Raw genomic sequence first — 14,534 nt, 5'->3', positions numbered from 1 at the left:
GAGATGAAAATCTACAATTCTCGAAATCTGGAACTCCAGATTACCATCAACCATTATTGGGGGCGGTGGTAGAGGTGAGGGCTCAAGAGGTTCCACATACCTTTTGAGTAAGGACCTGTTGTACACATTTTGGACCTTAAGGGCCTGAGGAAGTTCAAGACAAAACACTGCTGGGTTAATCTTGGTGGTTATTTTATAGGGACCAAAGAACCTAGGTCGCAGTTTCCAAGAAGGAACTTTCAATCTTATATTCCTGGAAGACAACCACACAAAGTCATTCACATTCAGGTCCGGACCTGGCTAGCGTTTTCTGTCAGCCATACATTTATACATGGTCTTTAAATTGCACAGAACACCCAGCCATAACGAGGAGAGTGATGAAGCAAACCATTCTTCCTCAGGAACTCTTGAAGCTCCTCCCCCACTGAAGGTACCAAACTGTGGATGATAACCGTATGCACCGAAGAACGGTGACCTGACAGTGGAATCTTGACGATGATTATTGATGGCAAATTCTGGTGACGCGCCCCCTGGGCCGTGGGGTACTCGGTGCCGGGCCGGTCGTTACTCGGGGATATGTCAGAGTGGCGATGACCCGGTCCATGACCCAGGGCGGTCATTCAACAGGGGAATATTTACAGGGGATTTATGTACAAAGTTTGTGATGCCATCTGTGGTATGCGGCTAAAGGGAGCCGCCGCTGCAGAGCAGAACCTCTGGAGCTGATGTTAGTGCAGCAAATCTGGTGTGGCTCTCCACAGGTAGAGCATTGCTCCAGGGCAGTGTAGATGGTATAGGTTGCGCTGGGCGTTGTAGTGCAGGGTTTGATGGCACAGCAATAATCACAGAGACAATGGAGTGCAGTCCTCAGGGTCTTTACTCACGGTTATTGCAGTCCAAGTTACAGGTACCAATGTAACTTCCCTCGTCGTGCTGCGCTTACTCAGGGAGGGGTTCGGGCAACCCTCATATTTCTGGAGTACATAACGGGACCCCCTTCTGTGTCCTTTCTCTGGCTGTCTCCCTGCACCTCATACCAAGTGTCCCAATCCGGTACCTGTGGGCCTTGTCGGGCGACGTCTGTTCTGTCCCCTGGGTCTTCTATAGCTACCTTCTTGGTGAGACTGATATGGACTGTTGGCTACAGGACTTGAAATACTGCAGCCTCCGGTTTCTAGTTGAGACATAAAGTGCTCTGCGAGTTGAGGGACCGGTCCCCTTTGTGTGGCCTGACCCCTCCACCTCCCGGTAGATTCGGGCGTACAGGTGGCCTCCAGCACTGCCCGTACCCCTGGGGTCCCTTCCTTCGTTCCTGGAGCCCTTCCTGCTCCCTCTCCTCTTCCTTCAGTCCTGGGCCTCTCCTCAGGCCCACTGTCTGAGCAGAGCTCCTGCAGAGCCCTGTTCCACTCCTCTCACTGTAGACTGTTCTCATTCACTGCTCACTGTTCTGACTGAACTGAACTGTCCTAACAAGATGGCTTCTCTATATATACCTTCCTCTCATGTGCTCCCCTAACTACATCCTCCACCCACACCCACTACATAGAACTTCCCACAGCTAGGGACTCGGGACTGTGCTCTCCCTTAGGAGCAATCTTGCCCTACCCCCACTGCGGGTATGTGTTGGATGCGGGTGTTAGGGTCCCGAGCTGTACTCCTTCCTTAACTGAGAGTGAGATACCACACCTCTGGGTGAGATGCAGTACCTCTGTGGCGACCGAACCCTCAGGGGCGCCACACTGGCAGCGGTAAGTAGGATGCCCAATCCTCCTGATTTTCGGAGACGAAATATATGAGGTATGTCTCCAAGTTCTGATTGACATGCTCGGTCTGACCATTCAAATGAGGGTGGAAGGCAGAGAAAAAGGACAGCTGCACCCCCAGTCGAGAACAGAATGCCTTCCAGAAATTGGAAACAAACTGGGTCCCTCGATCAGACACCACACCGGAGGGAACCCCGAGAAGTTTCACAATCTCATTTATGAACACCTGAGCAAGTGTCTTGGCACTGGCAAGTGCAGGTAATGCGACGAAGTGAACCATTTTACTGAACCTATTTACTACGGCCAAAACCACCATTTTACCTACAGAAACCGGTAGGTCAGTAATAAAATCCATGGACTAGTGTGTGCATGGCCTACTAGGGATAGGTAACGGAAGAAAAGTACCAGACGGACAGGTATGCAAAATCTTAGAACGCGCGCAAATACTACAAGCAGCTACATGTTCAATTACATCCCGATGCAACCCCAGCCACCAAAAACGACGAGAGAGGAGGTCCGCAGTTGCCTTACCACCTGGATGCCGAGCAAGCACAGAGTTATGATGTTCCTTGATTACATTGCGGCGCAGATCAGATGGTACAAATAACTTTCCTGAAGGGCAGGAGGCAGGGACGTCCCTCTAAGCCTCCAGCACCTCACCCTCCAGTTCAGGATAAAGAGCCAAAATGACTACCCCTTTCTGTAATATCGGGGCAGGGTTCTCATTGTCACCACCACCAGGGAAGCTCTGGGACAAAGCATTGGCATGACATTTTTAACCCCTGGACGAAAAGTGACAATAAAATTCAACCTAGTTAAAAACAGGGACCATCTGGCTTGCCTACGGTTGAGACGTTTAGCTGACTGGAGATATGACAGGTTCTTATGGTCAGTAATAACAGTAATAGGATGGACAACCCCCTCCAACCAATGTCGCCATTCCTTGAATGCCAATTTGATCGCCAAAAGTTCCCTATTACCCCCGTCATAATTTCTCTCAGGAGAAGACAATTCTTTAGAAAAGAATGCGCATGGACGCCATTTACCTAGGGACAAACCCTGAGACAACACAGCACCAACCCCGATATCCGAAGCATCGACCTCCACAATAAAGGGTTGAGAAACATCGGGTTGACTGAGTATAGGTGCAGTGGCAAAATGATTCTTTAAGGAAGAAAAAGCCTGGAGGGAAGCATCTGACTATTTGGAAAAATCAGACCCCTTCTTAGTCATGTCAGTAAGGGGTTTCACTATAACAGAGTAATTTTGGATGAATTTCCTGTAAAAATTAGTAAAGCCCAGAAAACATTGTAGAGCCTTTAGGTTCTCGGGAGGTTCCCAGTCAAGACCTGCACGGATCTTCTCCGGATCCATCCGAAAACCTGAAGATGACAACAAGTACCCCAAAAACTGCACCTCCTGAACAGCGAAAACACATTTTTCTTGTTTGGCATAAAGTTTGTTATTCCTTAATAACTAGAGCACCTGCTTAACATGCCCCCGATCAGTCTCAAAATCAGGTGAATAAACCAAAATATCGTCCAGGTAGACCACCACAAACCTCTCCACCAAATGATGAAAAATATCATTTATGAAATGCTGGAATACCACAGGTGCATTGGTCAAACCAAAAGGCATAACCAGACTCTCGAAATGTCCTTCCAGAGTATTGAACGCTGTCTTCCATTCGTTCCCTTCTCTGATTCTAACCAGATTGTAGGCTTCCCTTAAATCCAACTTGGAGAATACCTTAGCTCCCACAACCCTGCTGATCAAATCCGAAATCAGAGCATGAGGGTATGGATCAAGGATGGTAATTTGATTCAATTCCCGGAAATCTAAACAGGGATGTACACTGCCTTTTTTTTTCTTCACAAAGAAAAACCATGCTGCCACGGTCGAAGATGAGGGTCTGATATGTCCCTTCTCCAGACTTTCCACAATGAAATCCTTCATGGCTTGTCCCTCAGGGCCAGAAAGATTATACAGTCTGGACTTCGGTAGTTTAGCTCCGGGGGTCAGGTTAATAGGACAGTCATAAGCACGATGAGGAGGTAAATCCTGACACCCCTTCTCAGAAAAAACGTCCTCCATACCAGATAGAAAAGCGGGTAATATTTCCATAGAGACAGTAGCAATGGAAATATATAGACAGTTCTCATGGCAGTAATCTCCTCATTCAATAATCTCCCCAGCTTGCCAATCCACCAACGGATTATGTTTAACAAGCCAAGGTATACCCAAGACAATCGGAGTAGTAAGATTGTCCAGAACATAGCAAGGGATTAGTGATGAGCGAGCACTAAAATGCTCGGGTACTCGTTGCTCGGGTCGAGCAAATTGGAATACTCGGGTGCTCAACCCGAGCAACGAGCCCAATGTAAGTCTATGGGAAACTCAAGCATTTTTCAGGCGGCTCCCCCCGGCGGTCTGCAGAGGGCCTCAAAATTGCCCAAATCGATGGGAAAAGTGATCAATTGACATGGGAACAGCATGGGGAAGACCCCTGGAAGCATTTCTGACTCCCCGGTCACTTCTGTTAACAACATTGTCAGAGTATTACGCCACTTTTACGGATTCACAATAAAACATACAAAAATGAAACCAAAATGGATTTTCCTTTGAAATATGTTACGGAACATCCTTTCCAGGGTAATGACTTGTATAGAAGGCAAAATAAATAACCAAAACCAAAAATACTCCTCCACACCTTGGGCTATGTTCACACGTTGCGTTTTGGATGCGTTTTTGCACTTTTGCATTGCTTTCAACTAAGTCAAATGCATTCACCAGGAAATGTAATTTTAACATTTTACAACCTTATTTGGCCATGTGGTGTGTGACACATCATCAGACACATGCATACAGTGCTGAAAAGACATGGGAATAGTATGGGGAAGACCTCTGGAAGCATCTCTGACTTCCAGGTCACTGCCTAAAAGTGTGCCCATCATAAGTGATCCTTGGCGCATGTGAAGATGCCTCCCGCCATGCACCTGTCATTGCAGACTTGCAGCAATCACTGTCCCCGTCCCTGTCCTACTGCAGCGTTCAGTTGTCCCTACCCCATTCCTTGTAATGCAAGCGCAAGTATGCAGGCAGTCAGCCACCCACCCACAGGCTACAATACTATACTGCCAAATTTTTGACAGTTGTTTGCACTTGAAATGTGGCCTATTAAGCTCGTGGAGGCGGAAGCTTTTCACAACCAAATGCCGACAGCGGCCGGGTGTCCATACTCGGTCCCCAGCCGCCACTATATTTCCCGGTATCGCCTCCGCCTTCCACAAGAACGGGTCCCACAACATTACCCGTGCCCTCCCCAGTGCACTTACTGGGAAGGACCGCCTAACCACAAACACGTGGACAGGTGAATGTGGCCAGGGACGGTACGGAGCCAGTCCACAACTTTTTTTGCTGACAGTTGTATTTAGCTCTGTGAAAGGACTGGCATAGAGGGAAACCCTATCTACCCTGCATGTCATTTCTCACAGGAAGTCCTGTAATACAGCTTGCTGCAGAAGCAATGGCAGCCCGTCCAACATCAACTCGCCCTTGTCGGTGGTGCTTTGACACACACACACATCTTTCTTTGCGCATTAATTTCTTGAATACAGAGTTGGACAATGGCCTGATCTGTAATGCGGTTTGAGAAATAACATGCTTAAGCATGGCTGATCCACATTAAAAAAGCAGCCATAGTGTGTCCGGGAACCTTTCCACGCACTTTTCTTAGCCAAGACTGCTTCTCGGCAGGGTTGGACGGTCCCACCAGAGAATCCTCTGGTGTGCCTTGGCTTCTACCTCAGGAAAGTTCATGATAGCGCTAATTTTGCAGCTGCTATGGGGCTCTTAAGCGGGGGAGAAAGGTTAGCCCTCAGAATCAAATCCTCTGGTGGGCACAATGTTTTTCAATCTGAAACAGCTTCTCAGTGGGAGTTGTATTTCACCACAGCCATATTCTTTAGCTCGGTGAAAGGACTGGCATAGAGGGGAACCGTATCTACCCCGGCTGTAATTTCTCCGTCACCAGGTTCCGCCCATTGTCACACACGACCATGCCTAGCTGTATGTTCAGCGGTGAGAGCCACAGATCAGGCTGCTGTGTTACAGCTTTCAACAACTCTGCAGCGCTGGGCGGTTTGTCAATTAAGCATTAAGCATGTTATCTTCAGCACAGCCTGTTGCCGCTTGGACAAGGCAGTGCTGCAGTGCTGTCAGCTTGCGACTGATGTGGTCATTTCGGTGATGTAGGAAGAGGTGCATGAGCTGAACAATGTGATTACATTGAGGTTAAATTGGTGATGCTGTTTTTTATACTAAAGAAAGATCCTATTGTTTTGGGTTTTTTTAAGTTTTTTTTTTAAGACAAATGCATTCACCCGGAAATGTCATTTTTACATTTTACAACTTTAGCTGGCAATGTGGTGTGTGACACATCATCAGACACTTCCTGTTTTATTTATGATGGAGGGACCCTGAAGCCATAAAGCCTATTTTTATAGGGACATCAGACGGCCCTTACTATTCTTAATAGGCCAGCAGTCGGCCTTAGCTATTGTTAGAGAGCAATCAGCCGGCTATGCTTTGTTGTTCCCATTATTAACAAGTGGGTCTCCTATACTGTTATTACGTATCCAGTGACTGCAAGGCCTGCAAAAAATTTGGACGCAGCCCAATACCCCTTTGAATAGACATAGAGGAGGGTCTCAGTAAAAATAATGCTCCCATTATAAAGGAGTGGGACTCCTATAAGTGTTAATGCCCATGCTGTGACTGCAAGGGCTGCCAAAATTTGAGAAAAACCCCACTAAGAATTTAAAGACACATAGAGAAGGGCCACTGTAACAAGGCATGACATGTTCCTATTAGAAAGGAGAGGGTCTGCTACACAGTTATAGGGTATGCAGTGAGTCCAACTGCTGACAATTTTAGGAAAAACCCCACTAAGAATTTAAAGACGCATAGAGCAGGGCCAAAGTAACAAGGTGCGACATGTTCCCATTATAAAGGAGAGAGTCTGCTATACAGTTATAGGGTATGCAGTGAGTCCAACGGCTGAGAATTTTAGGAAAAACCCCACTAAGAATTTAAAGACACATGGAGCAGGGCCACAGTAACAAGTAAGACATATTCCCATTAGAAAGGAGAGAGTCTGCTATACAGTTGTAGGGTATGCAGTGAGTCCAACGGCTGACAATTTTAGGAAAAACCCCACTAAGAATTTAAAGATACATGGAGCAGGGTCACAGTAACAAGGTACGACATGTTACCATTAGAAAGGAGAGAGTCTGCTATACAGTTATAGAGTATGCAGTGAGTCCAACGGCTGACAATTTTAGGAAAAACCCCACTAAGAATTTAAAGACACATGGAGCAGGGCCACAGTAACAAGGTACGACATGTTCCCATTAGAAAGGAGAGAGTCTGCTATACAGTTATAGAGTATGCAGTGAGTCCAACGGCTGACAATTTTAGGAAAAACCCCACTAAGAATTTAAAGACACACAGAGCAGTGCCACACTAACAAGGTACAACATGTTCCCATTAGAAAGGAGAGAGTCTGCTTTACAGTTATAGGGTATGCAGTGAGTTCAACGGCTGACAATTTTAGGAAAAACCCCTCTAAGAATGTAAAGACACATAGAGCAGGGCCACAGTAACGACAAATTCCCATTAGAAAGGAGAGAGTCTCCCATAGTGTTGGCCTATGCAGTGAATGCAAGGGCTGCCAAAAATTTGGAGGCACTTCAATGCCCCTTTGAAGAGACATGGAGGAGGGCCTCATAAAAAAATGTTCCCATTAGAAAGGAGCGGGCCTCTTATACATGTAATGCCCATGCACTAAGTGTATGGGCTGACAAACATTTACCCCTGGGGGGTATACATGAACATACTGTATCCAAAAATTTTTTTACGGGCATCATAAACACCCTTTAAAAAATTAGGTGGGGGTTGCATCACGGACCACGGTCACCCTGGTGATATGGTGGTGGAGGATGAGGAGAAGGAGCAGGACAAGAGAAAATATCTAAAATCAGGAAGAGTATACCCATGTGTGGGTGTGAAAAGGTGCATGGGAATACACCTCTCAAGAAAAGACACTGGTTTGGAGTTTATGTTACGCTGCTATCATTCGGTGGTGTTGAGAAGTCTGGCCCAATCCAGCCCTTGTTCATTTTTATAAGAGTTAGCCTGTCAGCATTTTCAGTTGACAGGTGGATGCGCTTATCAGTTATAATTCCACCAGCGGCACTAAAAACCCGCTCTGACAAAATGCTGGCGGCAGGGCAGGCCAGGACCTCCAAGGCATAGAGAGCCAGTTCATTCCACGTATCCAGCTTGGATACCCAATAATTATAAGGCACAGTGTAATCATGGAGGACGTTAATACGGTGGGCAAGGTATTCCCTCAGCATCTTCCCAAACTTTGCAGTCCTTGTGAGAGTACCCCGTGCCTCAGGGCCTGTCCGATGGGAGGGTCTGAGAAAACTCTCCCAGAACTTTGAAAGTGTTCCCCTGCCTCTGCTGGATTGAAGTTGTGTCTCTCTCGCCTGTACTCCTTGGCTGTCCAACGAAGTGTGACCTCTGCCGCCAGCGTTTTCAGAACGGAATTTTTTTAATAGGTCCCCAACAAGGGCCTTCTGGTACAGCCAAATTTTTGTAGACCTGTCTGACTCAGGAATAAGAGATATAAAGTTCTCCTTGTAGCGTGGGTCTAGGAGTGTCACCAACCAGTAATGGCTTTCACCCAAAATTTTGAGAAGGCGAGGGTCATGGGAAAGGCAGCGTAACATAAACTCAGCCATGCGTGCCAGACTACTTACAGGCAAGACTTCCGTGTCCTCACCAAGAGGATGACTGACCATGCTCTCCTCCTCCTCCTCCTCCTCCTCTCTGTCCTCTGGCCATCTACGCTGAACAGACGGTATGACAGCTGTGCAGGTAATACCCTCTATAGTGCATGAAACTAGCTCCTGTCCTTCCTCCTCCTCCTCCTCCTCTTCCTCGTCACCCAATCCACGTTGGGATGAGATGAGGCTTGGCTGTGTGTAATCACCCTGTATGGTTCCTTGCTCCATCTCATCGTGCTCTGCCTGCAATGTATCCTCTTTGATTGTGAGCAGAGAGTGTTTCAGAAGACAGAGAAGCGGGATGGTGATGCTAATTATGGCGTCATCGCCGCTCACCATCTTGGTGGAGTCCACAAAGTTTTGGAGGATGGTACATATGTCTGACATCCATGTTCACTCCTGAGGTCTTATGTGTGGAGTCTGAACTGAATACCGACGGCCTTGTTGATCCTGGTGCTCAACAACTGCCCTCTTCTGCTCACAAGTCCTTCCCAACATCTGCAGTGTAGAGTTCCAACTCGTGGGGACATCACACACCAGTCTGTGAGCCGGAAGCTGCAAACGCTGCTGAAACACTGCAAGGGCGGCGGAAGCTGTAGCTGACTTTCTAAAATGGGCACACAGGCGGCGTACTTTAACAAGCAGAACTGGCAGCTCTGGGTAGGATTTGAGAAACCGCTGATCCACGAGGTTAAGCACATGGGCCAGGCATGGTACATGTGTGAGCTCGCCTCGCCTCAGAGCCGCCACCAGGTTCCGACCATTGTCACACACGACCATGCCTGGCTGTCGGTTCAGCGGTGTGAGCCACAGATCTGCCTGCTCTTTCAGAGCTGTCCACAACTCTTCAGCATTGTGCGGTTTTTCACCTAAGCATATTAACTATAGCACAGCCTGTTGCTGCTTGGCCGAGGCAGTGCTGCAGTGCTTCAAGATTGTGACTCATGTCATTTCGGAGATGGAGGCTGAAGAGGAGGAGGCTGAGGAGGATGAGGTGCAGGAGCTGTAGACCATGGGGGCAACCCTGATTGACCTAGGGCCCACAATCCTTGGCGTCGGGAAGACGTGTTCCTTCCCAAGGTCCGACTGGGTCCTGGCTTCCACTATGTTAACCCAGTGTGCCGTCAGCGAGATGTACCGTCCCTGCCCACAAGTACTTGTCCATGTGTCCATGGTTAGGTGGACTTTACCGGTAACTGCGTTGTTGAGAGCACGGCTAATGTTTTGGGACACGTGCTCGTGTAATGCGGGTACGGCACACCAGGAGAAATAATGGTGGCTGGTGACCGAGTACCGAGGGATGGCCGCCGCCCACAGGTTGCGGAATGCTTCCTTCTCCACGAGCCTAAAAGGCAACATTTCAAGCGCAAACAGTTGTGAAATGTGAGAATTTAGTAGTGTGGCCTGTGGGGCATTGGCTGCATATTTGCGCTTGCATTCCAAGGACTGGGGTATGGACAACTGAACGCTGCGCTAGGACAAGGACATGGACTTGCTTCCTGATGCTGCTACTTGAGTGTGTGCAACGACAGGTGCAGTGCAGGAGGCATCTTTGCATGCACCATGGACAGGGGATTGGCTTGCATCAACAACAGTGGAAGAAGCAATGGTGCCACCTGCAGACACTGTTCCTGGACCCTGGGGTTCGGCCCACAAAGTCGGGTGCTTTGCTGTATTGTGCCGGATCATGCTGGTGGTGGTCAGGCTGGTCGTTTTGCCACCCCTGCTGATGATGGCCTGGCAGGTGGTGCAAATGGCCTTTTTGGGGTTATCGGCAAAGTCTTTAAAAAACAACCAGACTCGGGAAGACCTAACAGTTGTACTGGCAACTTCCATCGTGTTGGTGTTACGGGGAGCTGTTGCCTGCCTTCTGTCTTCGGCCACCACACTGCTTCTTCCTGCCTGTTGGGTTGCTCTGCCTCCCTCCCCCTGTGTGCTGCTGTTCTCGCTCTGCATGTCCTCCTGCCAGGTTGGGTCAGTTACTATATCGTCTACCACCTCGTCTTCCACTTCCGCACCCTGGTCCTCCTCCTGACTTTCTGGCAATTGTGTCTCATCATCGTCCACCTCTTGTGACACTTTCCCACCGTCGCCTTCATGTGACTGTGGCTGCTAAAATATTTGGGCATCGCTACACACGATCTCCTCTTGCCCCGCTTCAAGTGGACCGGGCGAGAGGCCCAAATCTATAAATGGAAAAGTGAACAGCTCTTCAGAGTGGCCAAGTGTGGGATCAGTTGTCTCTGGGTACTCGACATGGTAGGAGGAAGGAGGATCAGGGTGAGGAATATGCGGTCCAGACTCATGGCTACTGAGACTTGACCGTGTGGAAGACAGTGTGGTGGTGGTGGTGGCTAAGTGACTGGAAGCATTATCCGCTATCTAACCAACAACCTTTTGACACTGCTCTGGGTTCAATAGTGGTGTGCTTCGGTCCCCTAGAAATTGGGACAGGAAGGTCAGGCGAGAAGATGTGAGTGTTTGTTGTGGCACAATATCTGCATGCCCACAGCCTTGTCCTCGACCTCTGCATGCACCATTACCATCACGTCCAGTTCCCCGTCCCTTGCCACGTGTCTTGCCCATTTTAAATGGAGGACAGTATCTTCCACGCTCACTACAAATGACTGAGTTTGGAGCGAACTTATATGTGAGCCGTTTGTCGGAGAAAACACAGTTTTAAATAACTGGCCTGTAGGTAAGTTGTTTGAACAGCAAACTGCTCTGAATTGCTTCACTGACACACTGAAATTTTTTTTTAATGGAGGTTAGAAATGGCAGTATTTTCTGAAAACGTATATGTAACCCGTGTGATGGAGAAAACACATTTTTAAATACCTGGCCTATAGGTAACTGTTTTGAACAGCAAACCAGTGTCAAAAACTTTGCTGACACACTGAAAGAAATTTTTAATGGAGGCCAGAAATGGCAGTATTTTCTGACAACGTATATGTGAGCCGTGTGAAGGAGAAAACACAGTTTTAAATACCTGGCCTGTAGGTAAGTAGTTTGAACAGCAAACTGCTGTGAATTGCTTCACTGACACACTGAAAACATTTTTTAATGGAGGCCAGAAATGGCAGTATTTTCTGAAAACGTATATGTGATCCGTGTGAAGCAGAAAACACAGTTTTAAATACCTGGCCTGTAGGTAACTATTTTGACCAGCAATCTGGTGTCAATTGCTTCACTGACACACTGAAAAATTTTTTTAATGGATGCCAGAAATGGCAGTATTTTGTGAAAACGTATATGTAATCCGTGTGACGCAGAAAACACAGTTTTAAATACCTGGCCTGTAGGTAACTGTTTTGAACAGCAAACCAGTGTCAAAAACTTTGCTGACACACTGAAATTTTTTTTTAATGCAGGCCAGAAATGGCAGTATTTTCTGAAAACGTATATGTGATCCGTGTGACAGAGAAAACACAGTTTTAAATAGCTGGATTTTTAGCGCTGTAATATGGAAAGGACCTGGCTGTATTCTGCAGTGCCAACAAGCAAATGGCGCAGAAAAGCCGTGTTCTCTGGATTGCTTTTTAAGAAAATTCTGAGGATTAAGATACAAAAAAAAATATTCCTGGCCCTTGAGACCTGGGCCTATTTCTAGAAATATAACAGCAGCAGAAGGCAGAACTGGAATAGAGCCTCTTGTCCTATTTGCACTGCAGTCTGTTATATACCCTGCCTGCCTATATACACTGCCTGCCTGATATCTCTGCAGATGGATTAGTTAGTCCTCAAAAAGATTGTTTGTTAAGATGGATATGTGTAATGTACGGTTTTTCTCCCTACACTACCTAATACACGATTAAATCTCTCCCTGACACAGCAGCAGCTCTCCCTACACTGTCTGATCCGGAGTGACTGTAATGAGCATGGCTGCGCCAGGTCTTATATAGACCTGATGACGCTGTGCGGCCAGCCAATCACTGTAATGCCCACAACCAACATGGCTACGGCATTACAGTGCATGGCATTCAATCCCTGCATGTTCATTGGCTCTCTAAAGAGTGCCAAGCATGCAGGGAGGGGACCCGAGTTCCGAGTAGTGGCGAGCGCATTTGCTCATCACTACAAGGTATGATTTCACAATGAACTGACCCCACCCTCAGTTTTACATTATGTACAATCTGAGTAAAAGCTTTCTGTGCAAGTGGCGCCGAGTCAATGGCAAAGATGGGAATCGGTTCAGCTAAAGCACAGCAAGCAAGACCATGAGTTTTCACAAGCCCAGCATCAACCATGCTGACTCCGGCTCCACTGTCAAACACAGACATTTTTTCAGTTTTGCTCTCTAGCATCACCTCTGCTGTCAGGACAAAGCAGCGACTGCAGTTTGGCCACAAATGCACCCCTTGTTTATCCAACTCCAGACTACCAAGAGTTAATCGAGTCTCCTTTTGTTTAGGAATTTAAGGACAGGTCCCCGCAAAGTGTCCCTTTTTCCCACCAAAAAGATCATACCCCTTTTATCTTGCGAATCTCCAGGGAGATGTATGATGTAGAGACACCCCCTAACTGCATGGGTTCTCCACCTCCCCCAGTACTGGTTCACCCCCACACCGCTCCCCTGGCAGAGGTACAAAACTCCGGCAAGAGGGCCCTAGAGTAGATGGTTACACCTGTCTATCCCGAAGGTGTCTATCAAGACGTATGGCCAAATACATGGCAGCCTCCAAGGACTGAGGAGTTTCATATACAGCCAAGGCATCTTTCAACCTTTCAGTAAGCCCCTCACAAAATTGACTTTTAAGGGCTGAGTCATTCCATTTGGAATCTGTTGCCCATCTACGGAATTCCAAACTGTATGGTTCCACTGACCGAATCCCCTGCTGAATGCGACGTAGCCTAGACTCAGCCAAGGCGACTCGGTCAGGGTCATCATAGATGAGGGCCAGAGCTCCGAAAAACCCCTCCACAGATTGGAGACAAACCGAGTCCTGCGGTAACAAAAACGCCCATGACTGAGGATGTCCCTGCAATAGAGAGATCGCAAAACCAACCCATTGCTCCTCATTACCGGAGGTGTAGGGACGAAGTTTAAAATACAATTTGCATGCCTCTTTAAATACAAAAAACTTGTCCCTACCTCCTGAAAACCTGTCTGGAAGGGTAACCTTGGGTTCAGGCTAGACAGGCCTACCTGCAGAGACCCCCATATTGGCAACCTGTAACCGCTGATGCTGCTGCTGTACCTCATCATGGAGGACATTCAGAGACAGCCTGTGCAGCCGCTCTGCGAGCTCTGCAACTGAACCCATACCCAAGGGAGAAAAGAAAAAAAAAAAGGTGCACACAAAGAAAAAAACCCCAAAATGTCAGTTCCCTTTTTTTTTTCCTTTTCAAAACGTGCTCGGCCGGCTATAATGTCACACCAGGTGTGGGAAAGACTTAGTGCAGCACAGAGGGAAAAGGGAAAGGGAGCCCAGACACTAGGGAAAGGGGGGAAGTGGAGACCCCCCTAGTCTGGTCTAGTGTCACCCTGTTTCAACTATTGTCCCTATATTGCCTCTTCAGCAATCGCCAGATGCGTGCCTCGCCCTGCTCTCCCTGGCGAATGGCTACGGCTAGGGATGGAAGGAGATGAGCATTAGTCAACCTCCACTAAACTCTATAGACCACAAGAGTAGACAAAGCAGGGGGAAAATGGCTTAGCTTTAGATGAACTCCAAATAAGCACACAACCTCAAGCTCCAAAGAGTATGAAGTACTGCTCCTGGTAAGCTTCACAAGTAGAAATGGATATAGCCGGCGACTCCCTCTCAGACACACCAGGTATATATACACCCTGGGCCAGAGAGCTAATTAGCAAGAGAGAGGTAGCCGCTCAGTCCTAAAGACAGCCTCTTATCTAGGAAGCTGTCTACAATGCCAAACGTAGAGATCTCCTGCAACCCACTGAAGGGCGACTGTC

The 14,534-nt window shown here is 47.8% G+C and overlaps 1 protein-coding gene across 2 annotated transcripts in view; it reads right to left on the bottom strand.

Annotated features, from left to right (window-relative positions):
- LOC141154274 (EF-hand calcium-binding domain-containing protein 14-like) overlaps nt 1-14,534 on the bottom strand; it is a 315,751-nt gene that overhangs the window by 41,617 nt on the left and 259,600 nt on the right. The gene's annotated exons all lie outside the window — the stretch shown is intronic.

The sequence above is a fragment of the Phyllobates terribilis genome, unplaced genomic scaffold (genome assembly GCF_046119375.1).
Source record: "Phyllobates terribilis strain yellow unplaced genomic scaffold, ASM4611937v1 Scaffold_1__5_contigs__length_1240528914, whole genome shotgun sequence".
Classification (NCBI taxonomy): domain Eukaryota; kingdom Metazoa; phylum Chordata; class Amphibia; order Anura; family Dendrobatidae; genus Phyllobates; species Phyllobates terribilis.
The sequence above is the reverse complement of the archived record's forward strand: the minus strand, read 5'-3'. Positions and strand labels throughout refer to the sequence as shown.